Genomic DNA, 19099 nt, shown 5'->3' with positions numbered 1-19099 from the left:
TTTCCAGCAGCAGGTGGGAGGAAATGGTGACAAATGGGATGGAAGGCAGCACATATGAATAAACTGTATAATATCCTATTTGTTTCCCCAACTCGACTGCTTGCTTTGTTATTTTTCATCAGCTGGCAGCGCGGATGCAGCCAAAGCACAAACCCATTCCTGCATCTCGGTCCTACAGAAGATTGGAAGCAATTTCTGCTCAATAAGCTATTCCCAGGAAAGCACAAAGCGTCTGTGGGGAGACCAAGAGAAAAAGCAGCGCTGCCTTAAGCCATCGGCACTGATGAATGAAACTCCAGCCTTCTTTCAGAGTAGATTTGCAAGGAGAGTTTATTAACAATAATGCAATTGCAATCTTAGAGGGGAAAAATCTGCAACTTGAGAGGTCCCTCTGGGCAATGTCTGGGCTGCTCTCATGGTGGATGTGTCGTGTTTGTTCGCATATGAAATATGAACAGCCTCCCATTGTGCCCAGACCCACACCGCTCGAACGGGGGATGAGAATGACCCCCCAAGGATTGCCTCCAACTATTGCATCTGTACTCACATCTGGTGAAGAGCTACGATTTAAAATTCCTTTTAGAGCAGAAAGAAAAAAAAAAGTAGCAAAAGTGCAAAACTGGGTTCCCAAAGCCTGTAATTTACAAAAATAATGGTTATTTTGTTATACAAATCTTGTTTGTGACACATGCAATAAGGACTTAAAACATCTAAACAATATCTAATTAGAAGAAAAAGCTCTTTATAGAGATCCAATCCTGTGCTGTTCAGACTCAGTGGGATATAGTTACACTAGAATTCTTATAAATAGCATTTTACCTTTTTGTTAATTGTTTTCCATTTTTTCTGTAATCTGTTTCAGTCTTGGTACACCACATCTCCACTGCCTGAAGGCAGAGACGATCTGCAGCACTTTCCTCATAGAGCTGTCAGTGAAGAGTTGTGCATTTTCTAGATATGAGTTAACGAACAGCATTTGTCACAGCTCCTGGGGGACATGTTTCTAATCCCAGGTCCCGGGGAGGGGGCACAGGACACGATGGACATTGAGCATCCTCACTCCTTCTGGAGGTACAAAGAAAAAAAATAAGCCAAGAAGAATATTATGTTTTATGTGTGTGTAGATTTCCTAAAGGGGGTTATAAATAATGCTCTTTGAATTCCAAGATGAAAAGTGACCGAGCACAAGAACCAGGATTCTTCTGTCAAGCTGATTCTTTCAGGAAAGGAAACAGGGCACATTCATCACTGTGCACCGGGTGCCCTGAACACCTCATCTTTAAGGATGACATGGATATATTTTCACCTTGCTAGAAAGAGATTAAGGTGAAAATACCCTTGACGTCCTCTATGGTCCTCACCAACAAACCATGAGCTGACACAGAAGTGGCAATCTCTGCGGTGCTGCACACCACCAGGTGTCCAGAGACCCCGGCCCTCCCGTAACCATAGAACACTGCCATGCGTCGCTGGTGCTTTCATAGCCAGAGCAATTAAATGGGAATTTATGACTCAGATAGCCAAACAAGCCATTTCACAGATGATTTGCAACCACGTTTAAGCACAAACACTCATAACATTCACAGATCGGTTGTATTTAGCATGCCACAGCATAATAGACACAAAATCCAGAGTAATACCCTGAGATACATTTAATGTACCCATTACCGAGATTTTCACTCTATAGACAGAAGGGTTGAAGTGTCTACAACCATTACATTACTTATACACCGAATATCAATGCTACCTAAGAGCAGGCAGCACTTATATTGTCTTTTGCTATTGTAGTTTTAAGTATCGCTATAAGCATTTCATTACACCACTGTATGTCCATATAATGTTCAACATAACCTATGCTTTCCTGAAATAAAACTACATTTTAGTTTAGTTGTTGCATATATAAAGTGTTCAGAGTTTTGTCTGTGGTAGAAATACTCCTCACCCAAAGGAACTTTGCCTTTGATGGGAGCGAGGACAGGTTATGCCGTGACACAGAATTCAGCAAACCTTTTGCACATGTATTTATGGTCAACCTCAGAGAAGTATTTCCTACTTTGCAAGATAAAGTTCTTTGCAGCAACACCCATGGATCTAAGTGACAAATACAACTTAATCATGTGAAAATCTATTTCGAACAGAAGATAAATTGCCTCAAACCTTGGTAAATATCTCTCTGGGATTAATAGTCAACTCTAATTTAATAATTGGCTTAATATTTTCTTTTGAAAAGTTTCAGTCTCTTAAAAATAATATAGCAGGCACTTTACAAAATCATATTAATGAAAACAAAACTTTAGATAAGCTATCAATAGAAAAAAACAAACCGAACCAGAGATCCGGGTCCTTTAGAAGTCTTTCACAACACAGAATAGGCTTTGACAGGACAGGTATCATGAGCGCCGCCATTTAATGCACAAGATCCATCATTATCTAATATTTCAGGATTCCTCATGGAAATACCATTGTTTTTCGTATTTTTTCCTCATGTTAATTTTCCTCTTCACATGCATTTGCAGCTTCTGAAGGGAAAAGAAATGGAGAAAAAAGGTGAAAATGTGTTCTTAGGCCTATAACAATCAATAAAAGCAGCGCTACAGAAGCCAGAGTGCTCCCTACTGCATTGCCTCCCCTTGAAATATTGACACTGCTGTAGTAGAGCTTTTTTCCTTCCTTCTACTTTTTGAAAATACAAATAATATAAATGTTCCCATTAGCAAGAAATATGCCACATCAAAATTAATGGTATTCAGCCAATAACAACGCTGCTCCCCGGCTGTCAAGTTAACTCAGTTTCAGGTTAGCAGCACAATTCTGCCATCCAGATCATATCCAGAGACAGAGATGGATTAGAGTGATTCACACTCATGAAAAGTGTGTCCCGGATCTCGGTGATTACCCAGGAGCCTTTCACTTGCACAATACTCTTTTATTCCAGGATTGGCCAAGATTCTGATCCCAGTAAAACGTGTAAATCTGCAATAGCTTGTGGCTCCAGCGCAAATCTGGAGAAATGAGAATTAAGTTACTCCACCTTTTCTTGCTTTAGTAAATGATACATCTTATAAGAAGACAAGCATCTTCAAAATAGTCTCTGACCCATGTACAAAGAACTTGCTATTGAAATGTGTAGCAGCAAGTGAAGCACTTGTTAAGATAACTCAGATATGAGGGGGTTTTGCTTGCCTTTCTGTTTTTAAAAGTACTCTCAAAAGATAAAAATGTAAAAAATGTATTAGCAGTTTTGCTAAACTGAAGCAAAGCCAAAATGCAGCTGTCTGCTCAGACCACCAAGAATGACATTAAATCTTTATTATTAAAAAAAGGGTATAGACAGATCAGTGCTCAAGGGTGATGAAGTGAATAAATCATTTGATACGAGCAGCATATGTTTCACTGACTGGCAATGGACAAAGGGAATAAGAACTAAGGTTGCAAAGAGAAATGCCCATAGTGACACAGGCATAAATCTACCTTAAATACTCTGGGAACAAGAATAAGAACATGCATGTGTTCATATGTGGTTACAGTTAAATTAGGAGCGCCAAAAGCTCCTGTAATACAAGGATCTGACATTAACGATCATAAAAATCCAGATATCCGTGCTCCAATCATTTTATATGTTTCATAAAGCTCCCAGTGGTATTTCGAAAAGTGCTTGGGCACTTACCTCCTATAGATTTAATTAAACAAACACTTATGGAAATTATACCGGGTGCCTACATGGCTTTAAAAGTTGGTTTGCTGGAGCTGAGTATTCAGAGAACTTTCTCAGTGCAATAACTTTTAGTTCAATCTAAATCTCCTCCCAGAACAAATTTTTCCTCACCAGGACTGTCCTGGATTAAATATTACAGTTTAAATTCAGCCCAGAATTTACACTCGGAAGAAAACCCTTCCATGCTTAGGAAACATGTTGTCTTGTCCAGTTTCACCCCTTTTGGCATCCCAGCTTAATTGTGGTCAGAGTTCCCTCCAGGTCTCCAGTTCTGTTGGGAATTCTGATGATTTCTTTGGAATTTCAATTAGCAACTTATCTATGTGTCCTTGAGACGTGTCAAGGAAAGATATTTTCTCAGTCTCAGATTGACCAGTACTGGTTTCCATCATCCTACCAAGCAGAATTCATAGGTCGAGTTCACCAATTAAAGCCTCAGAAAGGAGGGAGCCTGACAGAGCAATTATGTTTAATAATGACATTACACTTATTTTTCCTTGTGTATATGTGGCTGGTTTAAAATCAGTACTAGTACAAAGAGAGATAGAACTATCTCCATTTTACCTCGAATCGTTTCTGTGAGCTATTTTGTAGTGCAGGTATTTTTTATTTCCCTCCAGGGGAAAGAACTTCGTTACCTTTTCACTTTCATCGAAACTTCAGAACAATTCCAGGTCTGTGTTACAGAGGTGAAATTCTGCAGTAACTCCCCAAAAGATCAGCAGCATTACTGCAGATTCAACATAACCAGAACCAGTACCCACACACACAGTAATCAGGTCACAGCCAGAGCAAAACGTGGAAATCCAAGCAACTTTTCCACTCATCCAACTTACCATTTTTTCCCCTCTAGATTAACAAGGGTATGGAGCACAAAGCCCATGCATTTGGTCACAACCCACCATTTCCTCGTGTTCTCTGTTCCCAAAGGAAAACAAAGAAATCCCCAGATTCTCAGCAATTTATTGCAGCTGTCATTTTATACAGAGACGACAGTTCCAGCTCTGGAACTGTTTATGGAAGCCCATTAAGAAATCTGAGAGATGCTAAAGCAGCAACTGTAAGACAACCCAAGACACGTTAAGGTGATCTTTGTATTGACACTCATTGAAGTCTCCCAGCAATAGACATGAATTGAAATAAATTGAATTGAAATAAAACAAAACTCAACTGATCTTGTTTCTAAATTTAAAATTTGGCTATGCCCCTTCTAGTAATTTTTTTTTAAAGTATATTTTACAACTGTGTTTATCATCATAGGTAGATGAGTTTGTTCATAGACACATGCGAGAGCAGTAGAACAGAATAATTACAGCTAGACCTTTGTTCACGTGATGATATAATGTTCCCCAAGTACCCAAGAAACTTTGGCAGATGATACCAGCAGATGATATCAGCCTCACAGCTGTTCAAATACCTGCAGAACTCCTAGAAAGGACCATCTTCCTTTTCCTTTCACTACTCTTAAGGTAAATAATAAAGCGCAAGGACCACAAGTGCTTCCAGTAAAATATTCACCTTAGCTAAGCATAAAGGTACCCAGGATTTTACAGCAAATGCAACAGGTTACCTGAAGAGCCAGTTCTTCAAGAAAACTCATGGTCCACAACCATGTGAGCATCTTCCAATGGAACATCCCATCATTAATAATTGACATAATGAAACAATAAAATGGAACCTGAGAGCAATGGTTTCAAAGCAAAGGCTAAAATATCTATCTTGGTGCTGCCCAGTTCTGCTCATCTGCAGAACCCTCCCCATCTGAAAGGCTCTCAGGGTGCATTACGAGCCATGTACCCTCTACACGAGAGGTCCGAGCCAGGAGCGGATCCTGGCGAGTCCAGCTGACTCTTGAGATCAAAACTTTCCCTACAGCTTTCATTTTCCTCTGACACACACCACTTCATAGGCAACTCCACTGTTGTTCAGGAGAAAATTGCTCCACCAAGCCTTGCAAGCGAGAGTAAAAATATAGGGGGAAAACAAACAGTAAATTGTAATGAAGAAAAACCAGAATTACATGTAGAATTGCTGTGAGTTGACTATACTTGCAGAGTTTCTGTTTTGCTGTATTTCTGCAAAAAGAAAATTACTTCTGATTATACACTCTGTAGGAAACTGATTTTGAATCTATTTTCAAATCTATTTTCTTATTTCTTCCCTTCTCATCCACTTTATTTTTTTTTATAAAGTTCAAATACGCTCCATTGAAAGACCAACAGTAGAATCAGGAACTGATTGGAACTGTTCTGAATAACATACTGATAAAATAACCCCAGAAAGCAGCAGACAATGTGAGAGGTATAAATGTAAACTAAGTAGCTCCTTGTTTTACACCTATAATACACCACATATAAAGTTCAAGAGAAATTGAATTCTAATTTTGTTCTTGTCAAGCCAGTGACATTTCAGAAAGGGCAATAAAACTTGCTCAGGGTTACAAGGTGTTGTGTATATCCACTTCCAGAATAACACGACAAGTATTAAAGCAAAGTCAAAGTCGTAACATGTAAAAGTACTGACTGATGTTGGATAATTAGTATTTTACGTTAAGATAATATTTAGGCAGGTGCAGAGCACCTTTTCCTAGGACTGGCTCTTCTTACATGCCAAGACCAAGGTTGGTTAAAAACACCACGACGTTCATTAAGACTGAAATGGCATCATCTCCTGTAAAGAGAGTAGAAATTTCACCATTGATTTATTTTGAACCAGAATTGTACTGAGTTATTAAAAGAAAAGATAAAATACCCATACATTGTACATTATAATTTACCTGTGACATCTTTGCTGGCATAAAAATCCAGACTTAATTTTTGTTAATAATACAAGTGAAGTTAAGGCACTATAGCAGAGTGTTATATAATTTAGAACATTTTTTCATTGTCATATTAAAACTTTGAGTGAACTTAAGCAGCTCCGCTTAAGCTCGGTAGCCAAAATCCTCATAACGGTCAATGAGCAGAAACCCTTCCCCGTCACCTTTAGGGCACCACTTGCTGCTTTTACAAATTAACTCATTTTCATATGAAACATTCACAAGCAGAAAATTAATACTTGTTTTGCTTAAAATTGCACAGCCTTGTGAATGTCCTCTAATTTCAAAGCAAAACTCAGAGGCAGATTTACAGGAAAAAACAGTTTCTTAAATGCAATTCTTTGAAGCTTTTCAATCTTCGAGCTTTGAAACAGAAGCTGAAGGTTCAGATGGATCTGAGTTACACACATTTCTGAAGGAATTCACTTCTCTAGTTAAATATTAGTGTAAGAGCCTGATAAATCTCCCTGAGTTTAAAACATCTTATTTCAGTCACAGCCTGAGTACATCCCATTACTATGGTGACCAATTCAAACTGTTCTCCCTTTCCTGCAGTTCTAGGGTTTTATTGTGCACTGCTCGTTACGTTTGGATACAACTCCTGGCTGATGGGAAGTAAACTGGGTTTAATTTCCAGTCTCAATACTGACACTAATAACTTATTGCTGAAGCAGCATTAGAAATCTATGTTTCATTTTGTCTTATCAGAAGGCAGCGGCTGACAACAGCAGTCTCAAAAGTTGCAAAATAATTGAAATTTCACTGTGTACGAAAATGAAATAACTGGATATTGTATTTCTCCAGCCATAATTTTACCTATTTACTGTGAAAAAACCCACCTCCTCTGCCATTCCTCTACAATACCAGCTCTCATTTCTTCCTTGCAGACTTGGTCAGGCATACAAAGAAGATAAGCATTCTCTAGTTCACCTTTTGGAGAATCACTAAGAAACAGACGTCTTGAGGTTCATATAGACCCATTAAAAAACTTGATATATAGACAGACCTGTGTATTTCAGCTGCTGCCACCACATACAGAATTCTCCACTGAGCACACTTCATCATACACTGAAGTTCTAAGAACAACCCATACAAGGTCTAAAAAAGACCTACCTGAAAAGAAATTATTGCAAAAACTTATGACTGCGTGTCTGGATTTCTGGTTTTATACTCACTTATATTAATATTACAGGAGTTGTGACAAGATCAACTGTTCATCTCTGCCAAAACTGAGCTAGTCAGAAGTAGCCTAAACCTGAGTTTATTACAGGAAGGAAAAACATCCACATGAAATCTTTTCTTTCTCTTCATGCCTATTTGGCTCAGCTACCCGAAGTTAATCTGTTTAAAAATATCCTAAGTGCCACTGGTAATTACACTGCAGGTTTTAGTGGACACGCTCTGCTCTTAAGTTGACAATTATAAGCAAGACACTCTGCTCCCCATTCATCTCTTCCTCAGTATAGACATATTTAAGATATCCTCATAAAGCCATGTTGAAATATTCCCTTTTCTGCAAGCACTCTTTCCTTGCAAGGTCACTTTCAGACAACATTAAACTGTAAACTGGCTTGACAGTACATGCCCATATAAGTGTTTTGATCCTTTTTGAACAGTTGGGGTAAACAGCAGCGCTCCACAGCAGCTAATGAACCCAGGATAATGAGTGGTTCTATTGTGATTTAATGCATACAAAAGAAAACTCTCCACTGTGGTTAGTGGAGCGTATAAGAAACTGGTTTTGTCTAAATGTGAAGAAGCAACAACGATTCTGCAGCCAGAGAAAATCCTCCACCCTTTCAGAGCAGCTCCATGGAAGCCAAAGGGCTTCCTTCCCTTCCAAACTGCGCGCTCTGAATCCAGCCTACAAGCTTTAAATCGCTTCCCTGGGAATTGTTTTGAGCTTCTGTAACAGCAAGTTTATCATCGCTGCGTTTTCTGAAGCAGCAAAACGCAAACTGATCCAAGCGACTGGCTCATGACGGCTCTAGCCTATTTGGCAGGTTCATTAGGGGCGACACTGGAACCAACCTGAAGTTCGTCACTTCTTCACTTAGTGAAACACTGCGAACTGGATGAAAGATCCTGTGTCTCTCGCTGAGCTTTGTGAGCACAAGTTTTAATGCTTTTATGTGCTGCTGCTCTGTTTCAACTTACGCTCATCTTTTACACCAAGGGTATTCAGCAGAAGAGCTTAAAGACAGACAGAAGGTTAACAGTGATTTCATTCCTATCATGAAGGATTCCTTTTTTAAGGATGAGCACCTTACACTGGTTTTTCTGCAGTGAATCCTCTCCAAAAAGCACAATAAACCACTTTTCTTCAGTGGAATTGTGTGTGCAGCTGCGTGGGACACTTTGCTGTATGGGGACACTCAATGAATCTGTCCCTAAAGCTTCAGGGTCCACCACCAGTCTGTACTTACTCATTAGACTCAATTTAATGAACCACAATAGGAATGTCCTTGACGTATTGTCATAATTATTTTTTTTTTTACATTACACAATTCTACTCATTTCCATTGGAATTATCTTTCTTATGCTTTATTCTTCGTGTTCTTTTGGTGAATTGTAGGGTAGAAGAAGTGAAGGTCATTCATAATTCAGAGCTGATTTCTCATCGGTCCATCTCTTATTATCTTTATCACATTAAAAGAAGGATGAGGTGGACCAAGATTTCACTTTCTAGCTTCTTTGGCTAATGCCAGAACATCTGCAGAAAAGACAACGTCCTAAGGGCTGCAGAGTCTCAACAGATGAATTTGGGCAGACCATCTTTCTGCTCTCCTGGCTGTGTTTAGGGATCCAAACATTTTCAGCTCCTGCTTTTTCACCAAAATCCCTTTGAGTGCCCCTACTTTTGTACACCTTCAGCTCTTCTTCTGGAAGCTTTTCTGTAACCGTTCCTATCTCAGGAAGAGGACACGTCTTGGCCTTATGCCAGGACGGTACTGGAAAATTTTGGAATGCAAAATGTCAAGGAAAGAGATGTGGTCGGTCTGACAGACACCAGGGCTGAACCTCCCTGACAGCCTTGGCTGCTGCTCTCTGCTACAGACCCGCCAATATCAGACCCTGTCCAGATAGGAAATTCAGCCAACTATGCCTATAGCTCAGAAGTACACGAGCGACAGCTAAAAAGCAACATAACCCTCACTTGTGGGCATTCGGAACTTGACATAACTGCAGGTTTTGCTTTTTTTTAATTATCCAAAGAGGCTTTTCAAAAAATCCAAGTGAAACCAAAAAGACATTTTTCCTCCAGACTGAGGAAGTTTACAGCGAAGGTTATGCTTCTATAACTGTATCAGCTGCAATTTACGTTTTAAGGCTATACCAAAAATATTTTCCGAACAAAAAGGGTTTTAGTGCAGTACATAAATGGTTGAAATACAGTAGCTATTACAGAAATGGAAGGAGGACTGCAAATGCCTACATAAATTGAGAGGTCCATTTCTCTGTGAGATACACAAGCTGGTAGAATAAGCCATGTATTACAGTAATGGGGAGAGCGTACGAACACCTGCATAGTTCCCTCCATACGTAAGAAATGTCGATGAACTCGCCTCTTCCCATTTCCCGAAGCGCAAATAATGATTTACTGTGGAGTTTCAAAAGCCATATCCTCACAAAAACAAAACGTCGAGGAAGGATCTATTGTTAATTCAGCAGCAGCATTTTTATTCATAGCAAACAGCAAGGTAATGCTTCAGAAGGGCTCAGCTACTCCTTCCGAATAACAGAGCTGGATGGGAACATGGAGGTAAAGGAGCAGGTTCTGCCCAATTCTATCAACCCATGTAATAATCATCATTATGCTGAGCTACGAAATAGGAATGTTCACTTCTGATGTGCTGTGTCATATATAAAATTTCTATGGTTAATGCATCGTTCCTCAGGTTTTTCCCCTTACAGGATTTTATTTTTCTGAATGATACTAACTACAGAAAGATGCCATTTGGAACCATTTTGGCATTTTCATGCCCAAAAATGTCATCTTACACATTTTTGACCTTCTTAACATTTCTGTAGGAACTATGACTATGATTTCTGTACTGCACACTGAGTAAACACCCAAACTGTACATTATTCAGCTCAGCTCAGAACATAATCATCAAAGACAGAAAAAAAGAATATCTGAAATTCCGGCTCTTTTACTTCCAAACCTCAGGAAATTCAATGAGAGTTGTTTAAAACTTTATCCAGAGAACCCACTGATAATCCATTATGGGCACCACCCAAGGAGACAATAACAGCAGGAAGGATATTTTACCAGGGCCAATAACAGCTTGCGAAGCACAGGGGCACAGTATTTCTCTTTTGCCATATTTTCAGTCAGTGTTTTATTGATTTTCTTTTCCTCACAATATCTTTTATTTATCATTTTTAATCATGTTCTAGTGACCTCCACAGTTTGTAATTGAAGGACCAGCACAAACATGATTCAAGAACAAGAAAAAAGTAATAAATAAAATCAGGAGAAAAAAACAAAATCTATATTCAGAAGTGTGAGTGCATGGAAGCATTCAGATTATTTTGAAGTTTGTTTTCCCATAGGACTCCAGGACTATGTGAGGAGGTATTTTTACATTATGATGACACCAGGAGATGCCACAACAGCTCTGTGGATTTGATGCAAGTTATCATAAAACTATAGAATGGTTTGGGTTGGAAGGGACCTTTAAAGATCATCTAGTTCCAAACCCCTACCAGGGCAGAGACACCTTCCACTAGAGCAGGTTGCTCAAAGGCCCGTCCAACCCGGCCTTCAATATTTGCTATCACCACTGCCCCTTAAGAAATACCAAATAACTGCTAATAAACCTGAGGTATAACTCACCGTTGTGTTTTATTTTGTCCATGAAATGACCGGCACCGATTTGCTCCTCCACTGAAATAGAATTAGCCCAGCATTCCCAGAGGTACCATCAGAACTCTCGCACTTGAACTCAAGAATTCAGTTATGAAGTGACGGTAGCAAAAGGTGACTGGTGCTCTGCTCTGGGGCATAAAATGGATAGGAAAATAGGGAAAAAAGAAAAGGGGAGAGTTCAGATAGATACGAGGAGGCCCAAGTTCTACAATCATTTGTTTCTAAGACAAAAACTGAAGTAGGAGAGGAAGAAAGCAGCAAATGGGCTTCTTAAAATATATACTTCTTAAAATAAAATATTATGCTGTCAACTGTTGTCTTACTGAGAGCCCAACCGCTATGCTAAAGCTGCAAGGTGTAATAGAAGTTGCAGAAACCATAAACTCTAACATAAGTCTCTTTAACTTATAGTTGCCTGACAGTTTTGTTCTACTAAGCTATTTACTTGATGTATATCTGACGTCACTTCAAATGAACTGTTCAAAATAGAAATACAACATAGATGGGATAAACGATTTTGTTTCGAAGACTTTCCAAAGTTGGCCTGTAAAACACACCAGTTGCAAAGCTCATTTACTCCACAGCCGCATGTACGGCCATTCCCAGTCATCACCTGTTTCGCACACCAAAAATCTATGTTCATACAGAGAGAGGCTATGAAGAAAAGCACCTCAAATAAGGCTCTTAAATGAACAACCCTGAAACATTCTCAGAAACGTTGGATAAATATATGTTTGTGCTGGCCAGGGAAGAGTCAAGAGATTTTCACCAAAATGCGCTTTGGAAGCTGATAAAAACAATATAAAGGCGTTAAATAAATGGAGACTTATCTCTGTCAAGGTCATGCTGGCCTCAGTCTAGCAGAGCACTTAAACACACAATTTTCAGCAACGAATTTCACTGTAAACACTATTAAAACAGATTAAAAGATCAAGGCTAACATGCCTACGCCTTTTCTTACAAAGCCTTAAAAAAGAAAGAAAGTCTTTAAAAGCAGTTTATTTAATATAACATCTCTTTAAGAGCTGACCTCGACCTTTTTCATTCTGAGGAGTAAATATGTTTATTGGAATATTCAACAATTAGACACGGCAAGAACAAGAACTTAAATCACATCATATCACAAAGCAAAATGTCCTTGTGGTAATCAGCTGTTCCTCGACATTTTCGCAATGTTATTGCTTGTGATTACCCCGTCCAAGGCTCCATGCCTTCAGACTTTAGTCTAAGCATGGAAGTTCCATGAATTTCACCAGCGTGAAGCACCAACTGCGAAGGATCTGTAAGGAAACCTGGTCCATGTCCAGCAACAACAACAACATGGGCATCACCCAACTGTTGCCACCACAAAATGGTTGTCACCAAAAGCACAGTAGCCCATTATTCGATCATCAGGAATCTTTGATTTAAAGGCCTTAAAAGCTACATTTTCTCCCGGATTTTGCTATTCCAAGGCATATGTAGCCTGTAAGGCTAAATTGCTTAAGAACTGAGAACTCTCCAGTCTAAATTTCATTTTTTTATGTGTTTAGGCTGTTGGCAATATGACTCCAGATTCTGTGCTGAATAAGAGAAACAGAGGGTACAGCACTCGCTTAAATCAAACAACTCAGACTGAACATTGTTTCACAGCTGAGGATTCATTGACAAAGCAAAGGTACAAGAATGATACACTTTCAAACACACGAGACAAAGGTAAGTCTTGCTATATTAAGTAAAATATTTACACCCTGTTTGGTTCAAGGTTTGCAAATATTTAGAAAAAATGTCACCCCACCTGAAATCAGGGCAATATTTTGCTCTCTCTTATAGAGAATTAGTGGTGGAGGGAGAACTGGAAAACACTTCCAACCTCAGGAAAGGTTTCTCAGAATATAATAATTTATTAGAGCCAAACGAAGCTGACGTGCTTCATTCCAACCCACCTCTCACGGCAGCTTGGTCCCCTCCTCCTTCCTTTGTCCTCCGTGACCTTTGTGTGAGCTGATGTATTCCAAGAAGCCAACTCAGACAGACAAAAGATCTTCTATAAATTGTAAAAACAAGGTTAAAAGCACCAGCCTGTTGTCACGGGCATTTTTTTCTCACTGTGCCTTTTGTAGCTGATTTCACAATACTGTTTTTCTCATGTCGTGTAGGCATATACATCCTGTTATAGTTTTAAAATCCAATACCAAAACTGTTATGTTCTGTGTGGCAAGAGAATGAGCGTCTGGCTTGTCTTGCAGGAGGGCAGAAGCACCAGAGAATGGAAGAATTTCACCAATTTGGACAGTGCTGCTCGTACCAAAAGGACAAAAAGGTTATTTCCCTTCTGTCAAAACAAAATGTCCTGGAAGGTGCTTCAATTTTCCCACAAAATGGACCAGAAGGGAATGAAAAACTATCAGAAAGACAGCTGAAAAGAGAAAACGCTCTCCACAGAAGAATGATAGTCTAAGGCAGAAATACTGAGAACTGATCCATTAAATAAGAAAATGTGAGGTTAGGAAGAGACAATCTCTAACCTCTAATCACATCCATGTGTGTGTATGTAAGTGATTTAACTTTCGCTTTTGTAAGCATAGTGTGACCCTTGACTTCATCAAATCTGTAATCGTCACCATTTTAACTACGACAAATCCCATTGAATTGTTTTAAATAATTTTGTTAGTCAGCTGTTGACTAAGTGTTATTAGAAATATTAGAAATCGTATATTAAACTTGTGATCTACCCTAATAAACCCCCAGCTGCTGCTGTCTGAGGTTCCGCTCTGCTTGGCCACACTCACCAGCACAGGTGACAGGGACAGGCTGGGACTGGCTCAGAGAGACACCCAGTGCCCCCCCAGCAAATCCCGGCTTTACTCTCAAGTATCGAGTGCTTCACATTTAAGCCCTCATGTCAGCAAGGTCCAAGTCAGAGGTCTCACACCTGCGTGACAGCTGCAAACAACCAAGCCCGGGGATAAGTCCGAGAGATTTCTAAGTGTGTCCAAGGTAAATAGCTCAGCTTTGCAGCAGAGCTCTGACCACAAGAATCTCACAATACAGCCACAAAAGATCCTTCTGGGTAGAAAGATGGTTTGTTTGGGTTTATTTTTTTGAATTCATGAGATCTTGAACACTACGAAGACTCAGAGAGTGTTACAGTAGAGCCAATAAAAAAAATAACATAGTAGGTTCCAAAAAGGTGGGGGATTTTTACCTCCATAAAAAAACATAATGCAGTCAAACTGAAAAAAACAGAGGAAGATGTGTCGCCTTGCAGAGGCTTCGTGCAGAGGACAGAGACCCTGTGCCCTTGTTCGCCTCTACAAGAACCCGGCCCACAATAGCCATGGACCTTGATCTGCCTTTGGGGTTGTGTGTCATAAGGAATAGACACACAGACTAGAATGACACACTGAGATAAACAGATTAAACATCCCCTTAAGCTGTGAGTCAGTATAGATGAATAATGCTATTTAAACAAATATTTCTGGTTGGAAAAAAACAAAACAGAGAGTGATGGCATCTGAGGTTGGGAGGGGGGGATGCCCATCCCTGTGTATCTGTTTATGTTGAAACTGAGAAGATTTATCTCATTCTTTTAGTTACCAAACACATTTCTCATGGGAACAAGAATAGCAGGAAAGTTTCTGGATCCGAATAGCATCCCAGCCCAGTTCCGCTCATCCATCTCCCCAGAGCCCGCCGGGTGATGCCCAGGGAGGAGCAGATCCCACAGGTGAACTGGAAGAGGCTCTTTTTGTCCAAGACAGCAGAAGCTTTTCCTAACAGCAACTCAGCTGGAGATGAGGCTTTGCATATCGTATGGAAAGGGCAGTCTGCCTGTTCTTTATGTGTTTGGTAACGACCTCCCTGAAAGCAACCCGTTAGAAAAACACAACACGCACCACTGTGCAAGAGCTATGCACAGAACAAAACCAGAAGAGCGGGGTTAGCTAAAGAAGAAGCAAAAAGCACAGCTGCAATGCACCCTGCTGGAAGAAAAGAAGAAGAAATCCTGGCAAGCGGTGAGAAATGCCAAGTGGAGCAGTTCTGCAACCTGAGCAACACCAAACATCTGGGGAACCCTCCTGGGGCTGCAGCAAATCTGCTTCATTCTTTCAAATTCAATTGCCAAATTCATAAAGCAGCCACATAAAAATTCCTGTAAGCACATACGTACCTTAAACAACACACAGTGAAACATAGAATCTGATCAAACATTGGATTAGTGATGAAAAACAGAAAAGAGATGTAAATGTACAAAGTGCCTTCATACCTCAGTATGTAGATTGCAATGTCAATGTTGATACAGCACGGTTTATTTTGGTGTTGGCTTCTGGTCTTGCCAGGATCCCAGAAAATGCAGAGAAATTAAAATACAATTTCATATATTTTAGATAAAATATAATAATTTTTATAATTTTATACAATACAATTTTATAGTAAAATAAATAACTTACGCTTTTTCTATGGATAAACAACGTTTAATCCAATTCCTTGTATTCCTTAAACAGGTGTTCATTAGAGCATAAGCAAAACAGCGCTGGGTGCGCGGGGGATTCAGCCGCCCAACACGCACACCTTTAAACAATAAGAAGTGTGCTTAAATACAGTAAGGTATCACATATTCATAATGACCCCAGAAACGCCTATACATATTCATAACTTTTCCCCGCTTCTGATTAAAATGAGTCTCAGATAACCATTTCCATCGACCCTCCCCTGTTGTGCCTGTGCAGTGCCACTTGGTGAATTTGAGGAGGGGTCTTTGGATGAAGGCTCCTTCAGCTTCATCACAGTGAACTTTTTACCTTTGGCTCATTATGTTGAATTGACTGGGACCCAAGCTGCCAAGTCGATTGAAACCAGACTGGCCCCCTTTTGCTATAAATCTTCGTTATCTTGTCTCCTCAAGTTTATAGCTAGGTGCAGTAAAACTTCTTATCTTGGCATTCAAAGGGGTTCTGTTGTTCTTAACATAAAGCTCTAAACTAAGCATTTATTGTGTGGCTAAGCCTTAAAGTGTTAGTTCGTTAATAGGCAGCCATTTTACGTTTAGTTAACCCTTAAAATGTTAGTTCCCTCTGTCAATGTAACTTCATAAGCAAGCTTCATAACTATTTACATCGAACTTAACCACCTTTTCCTTTTTCCAGGTTCAGAGCCCGTGCCTCATTTGGTTATATCTGTAAACATTAAACATTTTAGCACGAATCACAACTGCATTTCTGACAATAGTCATAGCCTCACGAACAAGAAGGTTAATCAATAGAATATTTTTAGAGAATGTTAAAACATTTCTAAGGTTAGCATAAAGGGAAACTCTGAATTCCCCACTGATCCATCAGCAAGAGGAGCTCCAGCACGCACAGCAAGAACGCGTGTTAACTCTAACACTTGGTGTTCAGAAAGCAATCCATGCCCCCGTCCAAAAAGTGAGTTTCTCTATTGACTAGAACTGCACTATTGATATTCTTATGGCACAAAGGGGCCTTAAATTATGCTGATCATCTGCCAACTGCTCTTATTGCTGCATTTTTAAGAAACAATATCTCTATGAGGACATAAATACAAACATTTCCTAAGGTTGTCATTGACGGTGAGGTGCTGTAATTCATTGATCTGAGGACCTGAAGCCAAATGTTCCGATGATCAAGCGCTGCACGTAAAGCAGACTGTTCACAATAGAGTCTACCACCACGTGTCCTGCATCCAGAGAATATTCAGATTATATTCATATTATCATTACACAAACTGGCTGATGAAGTTGGCAGCCTGTCAATCCACCTGCCACGTGTGTGGTTCTCCAGGTTATTTTCCCTTAAGTTACTGGGTTTTTTCTGCATGTTGAATAAATTCCAAATAAATATCTGCTTTCTGAACTTAAGCCGTAGTGTTTCTTGCCCAGCTAGAGATTTTTTTCTGCAGGACACAGTGAACATCCTGCTACTGCTGATGTAAAACTGGCTGATGAGCGTGACCGAAGGAATGGAACAGCTATTAATAAATAATAGTGAGGATAATAGGGGAATAATAAGTTGTTAGCAACAAGGAATAAAGAAAATTTTCATGGTCTAAGGTGTTACCTAATATTAGAAGCCATTCTAGACATCGTCTTGTTAACCGATTCTCCCAGTTGCTCCCTGGAATAATTTGGAGGACGTATTTTGATTTTGGAAACAGTGTGATATGACTACAACAAATCTCCAGGAGAAATCAGCAGGTTTAAAACAAAGGAGACAAAAACCATTCAAATGTTCTCACAAAGAATCAATTCAATACAGGTCATTTCTTGAGGGATTCACCATGGCACGTTGCAATGTCATAACACCCATTCAATCCACAGAATGAACAGGTTTGAAAGAACATCCTAATAAATCATAAATGATCTATAGCATACAAATAAATGCAAGAAACATCTAGCAACAGTAAAGAGCTCTATTTCTTGAATAAATTACTTAGTACTCATTATGGCAAATGATGTTGCTAAATTTCAGAACTTCCAATCTGCTCATAAAAAGATGTGTTTTACCTTCTTTTTAACTGAAGTGCCCATGATCATTGTACCAATTTTGTAGCATTTTCACTTACTATGAACAGCAAATCTTTTGGTGACTAGACATGGTTATTTGCTATTTAATAAACAGTATTAATATTTCTCAATATTGTTCTTCTAATTACTACATCATAGACTGGTTTTGTTAAATATATCGTTTGGTGAAATATTGTACGCAATACTTAACCAGAGCAAAATAAATTCAAGTTGGCACCGACATATACATGAGATATGAATGTTCCCTTGTTTTATTTTCCAGTTAGTTTTAGCTCTGTTTATGTCTGTGTAGTAAATACCAGTAAAATTAGGCGCTATTTATAATTTCAAATTATAGCAGTGCATATACAGCATGATGACACTTGTGTTTGCAACAGTTAGTAGGAACAAGTGAAAATATTTAAGGAAAAGGTCTGATTTGCCCTTATTTCTAAACATAGCTCTGCAATCCCCAACCAAGGCATATGACACTCCAAAGAAAGAGAAAACACAATGCTATAAAATCTCTAAGTAGCCAGACTCCCATATAGTAACATTTTCTTCAAACTATGGGTTGAGTTGCTATAAAACCATTTGCTGGAGTTATTCAGACTAGAAATAAGCTTTTAGGAAGCCTTGTAAAGTCAGTATTTCCCCAAGCAATCCTCTACTGGCACTGGAAAAGATTGAAAGAACTAATGTGGCTCTACCACTAACTCAAAATGTATATTTATTAAGAGAAGATAATAAATCATAAAAATCTGTCACAACCAGAGACAAAGTAATGAGTTGGAAAGCAAGGATTAAATAAAGTTTAATAAAAAAATATTATGAAACAGTGATAAATGTGAATCAATATTTATTCTGTAATTCTACCATACTTCTTTGACATGAAATATCCCCAAATGTCTAAGATACTGCCAGTATTATCTGTTTTTCAGCTCGGAAAGAATTTCAGAGTGACTGCTTCAAGCCAGAAACCCTTACTGGGGATACCAGCAAATGTCACTTATTAAATAGACGAGAAAGTGACATGTCATCACTCATCTTGTCTAGAAATGACCAAAAAAACCCTCTAAAGAAATTATAGTAATTGAGAGAGCCCATGGGTGGGGTCTCTGGGAATAAAGCAGCCAAGGGACAGGGTGCCCACCCTGAGGTGATTGTACCAGGGGGACACGGGGTGAT

General features: G+C 39.2%; 1 long non-coding RNA gene across 3 annotated transcripts in view; it reads right to left on the bottom strand.

Annotated features, from left to right (window-relative positions):
- Window positions 1-250: 250 nt before the first annotated feature.
- The window catches only part of LOC110363645 (uncharacterized), a 44401-nt gene continuing 25552 nt past the window's right edge, over window positions 251-19099 (bottom strand). Inside the window, exons 1-6 of one of the 3 annotated variants that reach the window (XR_002421863.2) lie at window positions 15656-15722; window positions 13332-13432; window positions 11374-11534; window positions 6264-6385; window positions 2330-2519; window positions 251-1065 (exon numbers count right to left, since the gene is read on the bottom strand). This is a non-coding gene — a long non-coding RNA (uncharacterized LOC110363645). Of the gene's footprint in view, window positions 1066-2329; window positions 2520-6263; window positions 6386-11373; window positions 11535-13331; window positions 13433-15655; window positions 15723-19099 lie in introns of those variants that run through there. The other 2 variants (XR_002421886.2, XR_010474963.1) reach the window with 2 other exon arrangements.

This window comes from Columba livia, chromosome 10 (genome assembly GCF_036013475.1).
Source record: "Columba livia isolate bColLiv1 breed racing homer chromosome 10, bColLiv1.pat.W.v2, whole genome shotgun sequence".
NCBI lineage: Eukaryota > Metazoa > Chordata > Aves > Columbiformes > Columbidae > Columba > Columba livia.
The sequence above is the reverse complement of the archived record's forward strand: the minus strand, read 5'-3'. Positions and strand labels throughout refer to the sequence as shown.